Here is a 14,284-nt window from a genome sequence, read left to right on the forward strand (position 1 = left end):
GGATCAAGTGCCCCGGCGTACTTGTGACTAATGCATGGCTTTTAGGGTGCCTCGGTGTCGATAAAAACCGAAATGATGAAAGGTTAGGCTTTTAGGGTGCCTCGGCGTCGAAAAACCCTCAATGATAAAAGCTTAGATTTTAGGATGCCTCGGTGTCGACAAACCCTAAATGATGAGACCATGATCTTGTTCCTTGACAATAACCAACTTTTTGACCAAACTTTGTTTCTATTTAGAGAGAAACATGGCCCACAATGATGAGGCCGGGGGTTCGGGCGGCAAGGCATTCTGGGAGCTGTCCCAGGAGATGGAGGAACAACCTCACTTGTATGAGGCCGCCGCCTTCCCCACCGATCCTGAGACCACGGATGGTGCCGCCGAGGATGACCACACTGATGCCACCACTGATGGTGCCGCCGAGGATGCCACCACTGATGATGGCGGCGCACGCACAGATAGCAGCCAGCCGAAGAGGCAACGGAAGGACCGGCGCCCGATCGTGCTCCGCACCCTCAAGGAGGAAGTTACTGAAGTGGACTCCAACGGGAATCCAACGGCGCCCGAACGAATAGTCAAGGGGTACTCGGTTCAGCTCGGGTGCATTGTCCGGAGCACCGTCTCGATCAACACCGAGAACCTGAGGCATCCTGACCAGGGGAATTTGCGCCACCTCCTCTTCACGAAGCTGCACGAACGATACAAGTTCCCCGCTGAATTCGAAAACACAAGCCTCAAAGGGAATAAAGTGAACAATGCTGCCCTCACGAAGATGAGCAAGGCCCTGTCTACTTGGAAAAGCAATGTGAAGAGAATGATCGAGAAAGGTGAGAGTTATGAGAAGATCAAGGAGAAAAATCCTTCGATCACCGAAGATGACTACAACGACTTCAAGATCAATTGCTCGAGCACCGCAAGCTCCCAATCAAGTGAGTGGGGGAAACAAATGCGGGAGCTGAACATAGGGGAACACACACTCGGTCCCGGCGGTTACAGAGTGGCGGAGCCTATATGGGACAAGGAGGAGGCGGACCATGCCGAGCAAGGCCTACCGCCCCTCTTCGATAAATACGGTGACAAGCAGACCAGGAACTTTGTCACGGATCCGAAAACAAAGGAGCTTACCACGGATCCGAAGACCAGGCGGCTTGAGCTTGTTCTGGTAAGGAATACACCCCCGCGTAATTAGCTCCATATGGTTGCATTCTAATTAATGAAGCCGAATTTCTAAATGGTTCACATTCCTTCCGCAGGCGACTGAAAGCAGTAGCGCGGGGTCGACTCAGAGCAACCCTTGGGACACCACTCTAAATAGGGGGTTGAATATAATGAAGAACAAGGATAAGCTCAGTAAGCCGACGTCAGCTGGTCGTGTGGCCGGCAAAGGCTTGTCGACAAAATGGGGGTCATACTATACCGCTGGTGTGCGGAAGGAGAAAAAGACCAGCTCGGAAAGCCAGGCGCGAGAGGTTCAAGAACTCAAGGCACAGGTGGCGCGGATTCCGGAGATTGTCCAAGAGCAAGTGGAACAACGACTCGGAGCGACGATCACCGCCCTTGTGCCTACCTTGATCTCGGGGTTGAGTGCATGGATTGCGGGCGGCCAACAGGGGCCGCCCCCGATTCCTAGCTTCACGGCCAGCAACTCGCATAATGCGATGGCGGGGCCATTGGTGCCTCCGGCGGAGGTGGCATTGGTGTCTCCGACGCCGGCACGGGAGCTTAATGCACCCGGGTGTACGCCGGCCGGCACCTCTTCAGCAAGCGGCCGCTCCGTCAACTGCACGCCCGCCGTTGGCGGTGCCTCGACATTAGCCGAGCTCGACGCCATCATCACGGTAACTAATTAAGCCTCTCTCGGCCGAGGACTTCATCTCCTTGCCTTTGACTGGGCATCCCTGACGCCCTACATGTTTTCGCAGGGCGCCGCCGACGTTCCGTGCACTCTCCTCCACTTCGTGAACAACGAGTTGGTCGATGTCGCCAAGGGCAAAATCGTTCAACCGGGCAACCCCTTGTTCCACGGTACCCAGATGCCATCCAACTTGTTTAGGGTTCAACTGGTTCGGGTGCTGCCAGGCTGCGATGACTTGTTACCTCCGATTCGACCCGTCGGGGCCGACGATGAAGACGTGATGACCCTCAGCGCCTGCCTGAGCTGGCCCCTGCTTTGGCCGAAGAGCCAGATTCGTTTGGGGGCGGGGGACACCACCCCAAAGACAACACCGCCAGTCGTGCCGGCGCCAAGTCGGCCCCATGGCAAGACCGCCGTAACGGTGCCGGACATCCCTATGCCACTGGATCCAAACATGCATATGGCACAGGATCAGAACGACGACGACAACGACGATGATACATTTGGCAACGTCGATCAGTACTTTGCCGATCATGGGTACGATGGCGACTTCATGGGGCCTCCTTCTCAAGAACCAAACCCAACAAAAGACGTGTGCGATCTAGCTGGTACCGCGGAGAAGCCAAGTTGCAACAGGCGCCGTCTGGCGTTCAGCTCTCAGGAGACGCCTCCAGCTGCCGACTTCACCGAGCCTCAGATAGGCGAGGTGCGAAATATTATCAGCCCCAACACACTCAAGAAGGTGGTCTGTGAGCAGAACTCGGTCCCATTACAGGAGAAGAAGAAGGCACGCAAAAGAAAGACTAAGAAGGGTGCGAGCCAGCCGGCACCGAGTACGATCCGTGCTCAGGACGGGCCACCTTCACCGCAGGATATCTCGAGGAGGGTGCATGTGGCGGGTAGGGCGATGCTACCGACAAATATGCTCAATGCTACAACCGGTGCTATGCGGAGTCTGCATGACAGTGTTCTTTCTTTGGAGAAGCGGCGTCTCAGGGAGAAGGATGTGGCATACCTAGTTTTCGCGGCCAAGGTGCCAGAGGGCAAGGGCTTTGTGGATAACTCCATCGGGCGTACGATCGTCCTGCGTTTTGATGACATCCACGCTATGTTGAACCTTCATCCGCTGCACTACACCTTCGTTCGGCTATTTTCGCTGAGTATGGAGATGCGGATCATTCGCAACAAGACCCCGGACATCGTGATAGTCGACCCCTTCTACATGCGTGACAAGATCTTGGGCAGCGCTGGGGACCGGCAAGTCGCGAGTTCTTACCTCGAAGGCGTCATTCTGGCAAACCAAGATAAGGATAACTTCCTCGTGCCTTACTTTCCCGAGTAAGTCCTCCCCTCAACCGTCCCGTAACATATGAATTCTTACATTTCGATCGTTTTTCTTTTAACATTCCGTGTTTTCTGCAGTGACACACGTTGCACGCTCATCCTCCTAAGCCCCAAATATTCCATGGCCATGTATTTTGACCCGGACCGTCAGTCGAACGTAGACTACACAAATGTCAAGAAGGTTCTTGATGTTGTTCTCCCCGGCTACGCCAAATCTGGAGGCACCTTCACCAGGCCTATTCGTAAGTACGGCAAGCACGTGTTCTCCCACAATATGACGTTCTGCTGCATCAAGCAGCCGCCTGGCGGTCAGAAGGGTGCCTACTACGCCATCCATCACATGCGGGCGATCGTACGGGACCATCATCAACTTCTGCTACCGAGTAAACTCAAAGATTGGGCCGCGAGCGTGTCGGCAATCCAGGACGCGGACCTCCGACAAGAATTCTTTTGCATCCAGTCGGAGTTTGCGGAAATCATCCATCAAGATATCCTTCATACCTCGGGGCAGTTCTACCTCAGAAATCAACCGTCCAACAGTGACATCGACACAATGCTACAAATGCAGGCTGACAACGACCGTTATTTCATGTCTCCCACGATAGACGGCGGCTTCATCCACGCTCCGGTCCCTTGAGTCGAGTCGAAAGCAGTGATGCTGTGTCTAGTTCTGAAACATCGATTGGCTCATGTTGTAATTAAACTTTAATGAACTTGTAGTATGTCTCTTTGGTTTTGAGAGTCGTTCAACTTAGATGTAATCGATGCTATTAATGTCTTGCTTTTCTCTTCCGATTGTTCTGTTGCATAAATATATATTGCTTATGTATTGTCTGTGAATTGGTACTAACGTTTCATTTGGCTAGTGCATAGCGATGCCGATGTATGTCGTGTACAAGGGTAAGGTTCCCGGAGTCTACGATGACTGGGAGGAGTGTCGGAGACAGGTTCACCGATTCAGCGGTAACAGTTACAAAGGGTACACCACTAGGGCCGAGGCCGAATCTAGATACGCCCGCTATCTAGCGGGAGAGGGGAGGGAGCGTTGGAGGAACCGGATGAAGACGAGTTTCATCGTGATGATGCTCATCGTGATGACCGCAGCTCTCTTCTATGTGATGGTAGTTTAGATGATCGATATCGACTTGTAATGTGAAGACAAACTCGCTACTCGCGGTCTCGAGACTTGTAATATAATGTTCTATCTTTGTTCGGTCTTTTCAATTCGGAGACTAATATGATGAATTGTATTCGGAGACTAATATGATGAATTGTATTCAAAGACTAATCTTCTATTGTATTCGATGAATCTGTTATTGATGTGTGCTGTCTATATTTTGTCAAATTATACATTTTGTAACCTGTGCAAAAAACAGAAAATAAAAAAAATAAAAAAACCTAATATTCATACTAATGGCGCATCACATGACAGTGCGCCATTAGTATGACAAAGCATACTAATGGCGCATCACTGGCAAGTGCGCCATTAGTATGCCATGGTTACTAATGGCGCATCCAGTGGTGGTGCGCCATTAGTATGCCAAAGCACCTGGATATACATGGCTCCTGGGAGGCATACTAATGGCGCACCCTGGCCTATACTAATGGCGCACCCGCGGTGCGCCATTAGTATACCAGATACTAATGGCGCACCAGGTGGTGCGCCATTAGTAAAAATTACTAATGGCGTGCTGTTAATGGCGCACCACAGATGCGCCATTAATGGCCATACTAGGTGCGCCATTAGTAGGGGTTTTTCTAGTAGTGTACACACACCACGTCCAACACTTGCCAAAACTTCGTCCCTTGTTTTCTCTGTGTTTCGCACACTCGACATTGTGTGGGCATTTTGACTGTGCATCATATGAAGATGTGCTATGCATGAATGTTGATCAGCATGATGTTAACTGGCTGGTAGTTCCATTTTTGACCATGAATAAAACTTCCAACATGATGTTAACCCTGTTTGAAAAGGCCGTGTTAATATAAATACTGTGCCTCTGAAAGTTGCAGTTTCTTATCTGAAACTGAAACTTGCAGTTTCTTCTCTGAGAATCACATTGTCTGCACTTTTATACTCCTATGAAATTACATTTTTTAAGTGCTAAAAATAGATCTCTAGAATTCATAAAATACTTCATATGCTCAATACTGCAAATCTGAAATTCAAAATACATTCATATCTGAAAGTACTCTCAAAATACACAACACAAAACACAATTCACAACCTGCAAATACTGACAACCCTAAGCTCCTCCTGACAATTCACAACCTGCCCGACAATTGGGCTGGGGGGGCAGTCCCCTCCTATTCCTCGACGGCAGACAGCCGCCCTATGAGATGATGTGACCGGCGAGGGAGAGGATGGTAGGGAAGCATCGTCAGGCCAACTGCTTTTCTCCTCTTGCAGTTGGGTTTGGTCGACGAAGACTCCACCGGCTCGCTCTGGCAGGACACCCTCACAAACGGCACCCTGTAGATGCTTGATCCTTCAATCTCTGGTGGATGCTCCATCTGGGATCGATACTCCCACCACCGCTCCCTCACGATCGGATTCGGTGAATCTTTTTGCTCCATGGCCCAGAGGAGCAACTCTATGTACTCCGACGCGACTCCCTTCGGGAGTATCGCCGCCTTTTTGCTCTGTTGCAGATATTTGGCCATGGATGTCGCCGTCGCCGCTAGTTGGTCCTTGTTGTCAAACCAAGACTGTATCTCCAACATCCTAGCTAGCTTCACAGGGTCGTCATCTGTGATCCTCACATATCAGTTGTACTCCTCCATTGATCTACTTCTCCACAGCACCTTCACTCGCCGGCGGTGGTTTTTGAATGGAAGAGGAGAGGAGTAGCGCTGGTTTTGGATTAGAACGGGAGAGGAGCGACGCTAGTTTTGGACTGGAACAGGAGAGGAGGGGGCAGTGGTTTTGAAATGTAAGAGGAGAGGAGCGACACTGGATTTAGATTGGAACAAGAGAGGAGCAGCGGTGGTTTAAGAGGAGAAGAGCGGAAGAGCGGCGCTGGTCTTGGAAGTATTTTTTTTTGCGTAAATTGGGTCAAAGTTTGACCACGTACTGTATTTGACAAGCAAAGTGTGAATGCATGTCACCAAAAATTGTATCGTTTGGTTCGTATCTGAATGTACTTTCAAATTATATTATTTTTGCAACGTATAACGTATATTTTATGTGCGAAAATCTTGGTCAATTATGACTCAGAATAAAAGGGAGACTAGTTAATGTGGGGTCGCTTTCTTAATTGAAGGGTAAATTGATTGTGATTTTGATCCAGTCACAGCGCGCCGGCCCTCTCGTCCAATTCTAAATCGCTGCCGCACGCTCCTCTCCCTCTTCTCCATTGCAAAACCACCTCCTCTCCTCTCCATCATCTCCATTCCAAAACCAACATCTCGCCTCTCCCTCTTATGATCTTCTCCATTGCAAAACCACCTCCTCTCCTCTCCATCATCTCCATTCCAAAACCACCATCTCGCCTCTCCCTCTTCTCTATTGCAAGACCATCGTCTCTCCTCCCATCTTCGAAAGCTAGCACCGGACCACTCAGAAGGACATCTATAGAGAGGATGTAGCAGCGAATCAGGCAGATCGCCGGTGGCGACCATGCAAAGTTAGCCAGGTTGAAGGAGATCCTTACTTGGTTTGACAATGAGTGGGAGATTTCGAGGACGGTACGGGCCATGTGGCAATGTATGCGAAAGAGCGAGACGGCGGCGATGTACATGTACTCCTTGGCGGCAGTCACGCCACAGTCCTTCGAGTTCATCGAGTATCTCCCGTGGGCAATGGAGCAGACAGATTCGCCCGAGGCGATAGTCAGGCAGAGGTGGTGGGCGTACAGGTCGAAGGTCGAGCGGCGATGAGGGCGGCGATGTACATGTACTCCTCGGCGGCAGTCACGCCGCAGTCCTCCAAGTTCATCGAGTATTTCCTCTGGGCGATGGATCAAACAGATTCGCCCGAGGTGACAGTCAGGCGGAGGTGGTGGGCGTACAAGTCGAAGGTCAAGCACCTAGAGGATAACGAATCGATCGAGTATGGTGTGCCGTTCGTGAGGGTGCAGAGCCAGCCGGAACCACAGGTATTCGTTCTCCCACCACAAGAGGAGGCCGGATGGCGCGATGTCGCTTCCCAGCCGTTCTCCACGGTTCCCTCGACGCTCGCCTCGTTTCAACGGCGGCGGTAGCGTTTAAGGTAAGCTTCGCACTAACCTAATATTACACCTGCTCATGCTTACAATCAGTGTGACAGCTAATGAAAATCATCCTTACAATCAGTCTCCGAGTACTACGCCAATCACCCTAAAATAGCTCTGGACCTTTGGGTCAAAGTTGTGACACAGTGTACAAATAAAGAAAAATAGATTAGTGCTTCTTTCAGAAAAGAGTACTCCCCCTGAGGTGGATTCAGAGGCAGATGACCAGTCCTATTATCCCCCTGAGGTGTATGCTCAAACTTGGTAGGGTTATATTACTCATATAATGCATATGTTGTATTGCATTGCTTAGTTTTTACATCATATACACAATATTGAATGCCATCTCCTTAGTTAACACATCATATATGCAATTGCCCTCTGCTCACTTCCTTAGTATATAAATCATATATTTGAATTATGTCATGCCATGATGTTTACATAGACAGCATGTATCTGAATTATGGCATGCCAACCCATTTTCTAAAGACATAATATAGTTATATCATCTCATCCTGTTTACATATTCATCATATTTTAAATTATGTCATTCTATCCGTGAATTATATCATGCCATCATGTTTCCATCGACGGCATGTTTGTGATTTATGAAATGCCAACCACTTTAATAGACACATCGTATAGTTATATCATGTCATCCTGTTTACATAGTCATCATATTTTGAAGTATGTCATTCTATCATGTTTAGTTAGCCATCATACATGTGAAATTGTGTCATGCTATCTTGTTTAATTAGCCATCATATATGTGAAATTATGTCCTGCTATTCTGTTTGCTTAGACAACATAAATGTGAGTTATTTCATGCCCTGTTTTCTTCCCTACTATCCATTGCACCTGTCTATCTTACAATGTCTGTATATTCAATTACTTTTCTTGTTTACCAGCCATTTCAATTGGAGGGAGTGATGGCAGTATCTGTGGGAGTAAAAACATGGTCTTCAAAAAAGATCATGCTACCTGTCGATGCAGATAGAACCACGCTTGTACTTGCCCAAGAACCAGCCCCACCACACATAACCCACACTCATGCAGATTGTACCCCTACCCAGTTGGATAGAGAAACAGCTACACCCCTTCTAACCCTAACCCCGACAGATAGTAACCCAGTTCCAGTTGATACAACACCGTCTCCACCACAGAGCACCCAAACACGAGCAGTTAGTAAGGCAACTGCAGTGCCCAAATCACGAGGACCACCACTCCGAACCCGAAGTCAACGCTTAAAGCAGAAGAAGAATTGTTCTCAGGTCAGGTTCCGTAGCTATGGTTCATACTACTTTGCTCTTGCATCACTATATTTACTGATACCAACTAATTTCAAATTTGAAGGATGCAATTGAAACTCCAATGGCGCAACAGGTACGTTTTAAACCTGTTTCTTCAACGTGTTTGGCTGTTTGCTGTTGTAACTTGCTCTATGTTGATTTCAGTTTCAATTGAATAAACAGTTATGTTCTCATGCCATGCACATTACAAGTGTTGTTATTGATGTGTAGTTTCCCACACTTATATTTTGTCTATGCTGCTTTGTCTTAAATAGATATGATTCGAACTGTATCTATCTTGATTTGGCAACATAAACTAGAATGATATAGACCATACAATGACCATACTACATAGATATATGTTTGTTTCATGTTGTTATCCTGTCCACCTTACTACTGAACTGGTTTACCAAAATGAGTTTCATATACTACATTGTAAACCTGAGATGTGTTTGTTTGTTTCTCTTTTAGAACGCGGATAAAATATTGGAGAAGAGTACCCCGTTATGCAATGGTAAAGGAAGTAATGCAGATAAGGTCCAAGATAGTGAGACATCCCTGTTAGTCTCCAAGAAAGCTGATAAAAACTATATTGAAGACACTGAGACAACCCCAGAGTCTTGTCTTGATGTAGTGTTTGAGTTACTGGCTACCACAGCTGGCACCAGCTCTTTGAACTCATTGCCTGAATCAGTTCGGCTTCTTGAGTCTCAACTTCAAGTTGAAAGACATCGATCAGATGTTATGCGACAGGAAGCCGAAGGACTGAGGAAGTCCCTGCAAAATTCAGATGCATACTTTCTGGTGCAACAGCAAGTGCTGGAGGACTTAAGCGCCAAACAAGAGAAAGTTAATAAGCTTGCTAAGCATCTTGCCAGCATTATTGGTGCCCAGGATATTGTTTCTTGAGCTCTTCTGAAGTGGTTTTAGTTCTGCACTTGTTTTGCTGTGACGTTTATATGCTGTTGTGTTCCCTGTATTTGCACTGGTGGCGAACTTTGATGCCCAGTGGATGTAATATGTGTAATAGCCGTGATATCCTAGCGTAAGTTGCTTGCTTATTTATTTCCTTGTTGTCTTGTTTATTTGTTTGCTTGTAGTCAGTGTAGTTCTTTTTCCGCAGTTTGCTAGTGGCTGCAATAACCTATTTTTTAAAACTAGGCCACAATAACCATGGGCTAATATTTACTGTAGTGACACTGGGCCTCCTACGGGCCGTAGAAACAGTGGGCCTTCTATGGGCCGTAGAAACAGTGGGCCTTCTACGGGCCATAGAAACAATGGGCCTTCTACGGGCCGTATCATCAATGGGCCTTATACGGGCCGTATGATCGATTGGCCAAACATGGGCCAAACAGACCGCATTATGGTCGTAAACGGGCTAGAGTTGGAATCGTTCGTTCATGGGCTGACCCGAATGGGCCATCGTTAATAGGCCGTATTTGATGACGCTATGAAAATGGCCCAACGTATTAACGAACCACAAACGGGCCAACTATAACTACGGGCTGAATTTGGCCCACAAGCAGAAAATGACAGTAACGGGTCGTAAGTAAACGAATGCTAGAAATGAGCCCAAGAATAAATAGGCTCTGAGAAGGCCGAAATATAGCATGGCCTGGAAACGGCCCAACGGAATAACGGGTCGTTAATGGGTATAAAGTGATACACTGTTCTTTACGGGCCAGTTTCACCACGGGCCGTCAATGGGTGTAAAGTGATACATTGTTCATTACGGGCCAGTTTCACCACGGGCTGTTAATAGGCCAAGAGTTACATAGGGCCTCATATTGGCCAAAAGACATCATGGGCCATACATGGGCTAGAAGTGAAAACGGGCTGGAATCATATTGGATGGCCCAGATGACGCTACTGGGCCTAATTTGGATAGGGCGTAACGGGCCTTGGGTTAGCGGGCTGTAAATGGGCTATATGCGAACATGCCGTTAGCACGCTTTCCATGGGCTGGCCTGCCACCTTTTAACCAAGTCAAACGGGCCGGCCTTTTCACAGGAATGGGCCTCTGTTGGGCTGTGCCACGTGTCGACATATCATAGGCGCCTTCTGTCCAATGAGTGGATGACATCTGTCCCAGCGGTGAGCCGACACGTGTTTCCTCTAGCCAATGATGATTTTACACGTGGAAAATCCCCATTGGTCGGGGCTGTTAACGGGTTATCGGATCCAAAACCCGAACCGATAGCTTAACGGCGTTCCGTTACGGTGGATGCCACGTGTCGGTCACCCTTGACGAAAGCACTTCTGTGACGCGCGATTTATCGTCATGGAAGTGGACACTTTTGTGATGATAATTTTGGTAATGTCATGGAACACTTCTACGACAGCACAGGTATGACTATCTTGATTCTGTCATAAAATCGTCATGGATATACATGCATGACAGAAAACGCGACCTACTGTGACAAACACGTATCATCATGGAAGGGTATTTTTTTTGTAGTGTGGTTTCGTACCCTACAATAATCTCTTCGTTTGTTCTCCGCTATTAGTGACTTTGGAGTGACTCTTTGTTGCATGTTGAGGGATTGTTATACGATCTAGTTATGTTATTATTGTTGAGAGAACTTGCACTAGCGAAAGTATGAATGTTATGCCTTGTTTCAAAGCATTGCAATACCGTTTTCGCTCACTTTTACCACTTGTTACCTTGCTATTTTTATATTTTCAGATTACAAAAACCTATATCTATCATCCATATTGCACTTGTATCACCATATCTTCGCCGAACTAGTGCACCTATGCAATTTACCATTGTATTGGGTGTGTTGGGGACACAAGAGACTCTTTGTTATTTGGTTGCAGGGTTATTTGAGAGAGACCATCTTCATCCTACGCCTCCCACAGATTGATAAACCTTAGGTCATCCACTTGAGGGAAATTTGCTACTGTCCTACAAACCTCTGCACTTGGAGGCCCAACAATGTCTACAAGAAGAAGGTTACGTAGTAGACGTCAAGCTCTTTTCTGGCGCCGTTGCCGGGGGGGTGAGTGCTTGAAGGTATATCTTTAGATCTTGCAATCGAATCTTTTTGTTTCTTGTTTTATCACTAGTTTAGTTCATAAAATAAAACTACAAAAAAATGGAATTGAGTTTGCCTCATACGCTTCATCTTTTTAATATCTTTCATGAAAATGATGGAAGGGAAAATTGTGCTCAAGTGCTAGAAGAAGAAGTCTATAAAATGTTTGGCACTAAATCTCTGAACGATGAGCATGATTGCAATGTTGTTAGTATGAAATCTTCGAATATCCATAGTACTAATGAAGATTGCACTAGTCATGATGAAAATGTCTCTGATAAGCATGTCAACTTTTGTGGAGTGCATAGAGTTTGCAAGTACACATCAAATAGGGAAGATAGATTTTGCAAGAGGCATAAGTATTTAGAAACTAAATGGTTGCAAGAGAGGCTAGATGCTTGTGCTGAAAATCTAAAATTTCTTTGCGATCCGTGTGAACTTTGTAATGAACGTGATCATTTAAATCCCCAATGCAAATTGTTTCATGATCGTATCATGTCCAAAAATTGTGATGACTTGATTTCCCTTGCACATCATAATGAACTTAGTTTGCTTTTGGGTTATGAAGAAACGAAACGTATAACTAAGGATATGCCAGAATTTGTCCTTGATAAAGCTCTTGATTTTGATCTAGAAGAAATTTTTATGTATTGTGCGGTGAATTGCATTGAAAATCCTTATATTGCCAATTACATAAAGAAAATAAAACAAATAGAAGATGAAGAGAATAGTAATGAAAGGGAAGAGACTTCCCAATATCCTCCTATTATTTATGATGATGAATCAGGTAACGAGGAGGAGCTCTCTATTCAACCAATCTCATTAATAAGGAGCTCAAAAAAGAGGGTTAAACCCACACATGATGTGAAGAAGAAAAAGAAAAGACAGAGAAGCAAAGGTAGAAAGGTATCCCTCTCAAATGTTGTTGCTCCTATTACCCATTGTGATGATGATAATTGCTATACTATTGGTGCTATCCATACTATTAATGATGAGAGTGATTATGCTTATGATAGGAAAAGGCCCAAGCTTGGGGATGCTATGTTTGATGAGAATGACATGTTTGAAAATATATTTGCTGCAATTAATGTTTGTCCCAAGCTTGGGGATACTATGTTTACCGAAGATGATATTTTTAGTCTCCCAAGTTTTGATGTGCAAATTTATTATGATGATAGAATGCCTCCTATTTATGATGGTTATATTGATGAAAGTGGATTTGGAGAGGTCATGACTTTATTAAGTGATGAATCCACTATTTTGGAAGAGGTTTCAATTGATTATGATGAGAACAAAGTTGCTACTTATGATGATTATTGTGATGAAACTTATGCTATAAAAAGTAGTGATGATTATATTTATAAAACCTGTCATGATTATGATTACCCTTTTTTCTGAATATTACTCTTTTAATATGGAAATAATTTATAGTATTCGAGTCTCTTATGATACTCCCACTATTCCGAATGAGAAGAATTTTGCTTATGTGGAGAATAATAAAAATTATATGCTTGTAGATCATGAAAAGAATGCTTCATGTGATGCTTATATTGTTGAATTCATCATGATGCTATTGAAAATTATTATAAGGGAGGAATATATGCTTGTAGGAATTGCAATAATATCAAGTTTCCTCTCTATGTGCTTAAAGTTTTGAAGTTATGCTTGTTTAGCCTTCCTATGCTAGTTGATTATTGTTCCCATAAATTATTTGCTCACAAAATACCTATGCATAGGAAGTGGGTTAGACTTAAATGTGCTAGTCATATTCTTCATGATGCTCTCTTTATGTTTCAATTCTTATCTTTTATGTGAGCATCATTGTCATCATCATGCCTAGCTAGAAAGGCATTAAAATAAGCGCTTGTTGGGAGACAATCCAATATTTACCCTTACTGTTTTTGTGTGTCCACATGATTATGTTACTGCAGTAATCATGTTTTATAGCTTTTGTTTCAATAAAGTGCCTAGTAAGACCTTTAGGATAGCTTACGGTGATAGTTGTGTTGATCCTGCTGAAAATCAGAAACTTTTGCACCTAGTAAATTAGTTTTGATAATTCACAGAAACGTGCTTCTATCTGATTTTTTTGCTATGGATTGGTACACAAATTGCTCATGTTTTCCTAATTTGGTAGGATTTTTGGAGTTCCAGAAGTATACATTTGATACAGATTACTACAGACTGTGTTGTTTTTGACAGATTCTGTTTTCTATGTGTTGTTTGCTTATTTTGATGAATCTATGAGTAGTATCGGAGGGTATGAACCATAGAGAAGTTGGAATACAATAGATATTACACCAATATGAATTTAGAATGAGTTCACAACAGTACCTAAGTGGTGATTTATTTTCTTATACTAACGGAGCTTACGAGTTTTCTGTTAAGTTTTGTGTTGTGAAGTTTTCAAGTTTTGGGTAAAGATTCAATGGACTATGGAATAAGGAGTGGCAAGACCCTAATATTGGGGATGCTCAAGGCACCCCAAGGTAATATTCAAGGACAACCAAGAGCCTAAGCTTGGGGATGCCCCGGATGGCATCCCCT

Source organism: Triticum dicoccoides, chromosome 3B (assembly GCF_002162155.2).
Source record: "Triticum dicoccoides isolate Atlit2015 ecotype Zavitan chromosome 3B, WEW_v2.0, whole genome shotgun sequence".
NCBI classification, from domain to species: domain Eukaryota; kingdom Viridiplantae; phylum Streptophyta; class Magnoliopsida; order Poales; family Poaceae; genus Triticum; species Triticum dicoccoides.